The sequence below is a fragment of the Austrofundulus limnaeus genome, unplaced genomic scaffold (genome assembly GCF_001266775.1).
Source record: "Austrofundulus limnaeus strain Quisiro unplaced genomic scaffold, Austrofundulus_limnaeus-1.0 Scaffold95, whole genome shotgun sequence".
Classification (NCBI taxonomy): domain Eukaryota; kingdom Metazoa; phylum Chordata; class Actinopteri; order Cyprinodontiformes; family Rivulidae; genus Austrofundulus; species Austrofundulus limnaeus.
The window spans coordinates 611,102-612,184 of record NW_013952497.1 but is presented as its reverse complement, the minus strand read 5'-3'; positions in this window follow the sequence as shown (position 1 = coordinate 612,184).

The following is a 1,083-nucleotide window of genomic DNA, read 5'->3' as shown; positions in this document are numbered from 1 at the left end:
TCTCTGCACATTATTGTCCTTCCTGAAGACATTTTCAATCATTGACAGCCTTTTTGAGCCCTTTTTTTTTTTTTTAGTTATTAGTACATCTGCTTACATTTTCAACCATTTTAGGGTTGATTTACAGGAAATGTCGACACCCGGTGAAAACACAGTGTAACTACAAGGTAAACTGACCATTTTCATTCATTCATTCATTCATTCATTCATTCATTCATTCATTCATTCATTCATTCATTCAGTTAACCATGCATTTATTTATTTATTTTACTCACTGAATTATGTATTCTTATTCTGCGTTGTTCAAGTAGTTAATTTTTAGCTTTTTCAACCATATTAACAGAGACTGAGCAGTATCAGTGTAGTGTACAGCTCAGGTTCAGTTTATCCAGATGTGTGACGTCATTCASTTTTTATTATCAGGCTCAAAATGTGACCTCCAAAATCATTATTGGCAACAATGAAGTATTTTTAGACAAGTCTCTCTGCTACATGTTCAGTTTTTCAAAAGTTTGTCAACTCCTCCATCAGGAATATAAAAGACACAAAGTTTGATTCACCAAGAGTGCACATTTTGTTTAACTTCATTCTGCTTCTTGACTTTTCCCACACTWTCTGCTCCGTATCAGTGTCATATTTCAAAAATTCTTGTACAYGGAAATTTAAGGTGTTTTCACATGTGAAATTGTGATCCTTATGTGAATATTGTGTTTCTATTCCTGTAAGGGATGAGGCAGGCATAAACGTACAATTTAAAAAGAAACGGTTTGTTTACAAAAACTTTTCATGAGTTTCTCCTCCAAAATAATTTTTTTACTCAGAGTTAAGCGGCTTAACAAACAGAAAATATATTCCTTTGAATTGGATAATAAATAAACAATCATGAATATGTTGATTACAGTTTTAAAAACAAGAAAAACAATCTGATAAAGATCACTTCAAAACATGACAAAATATTCAAAAGACACACACACATATTCATATATACATACTGTATAGATAGATAGATAGATAGATAGATAGATAGATAGATAGATAGATAGATAGATAGATAGATAGATAGATAGATAGATAGATAGATAG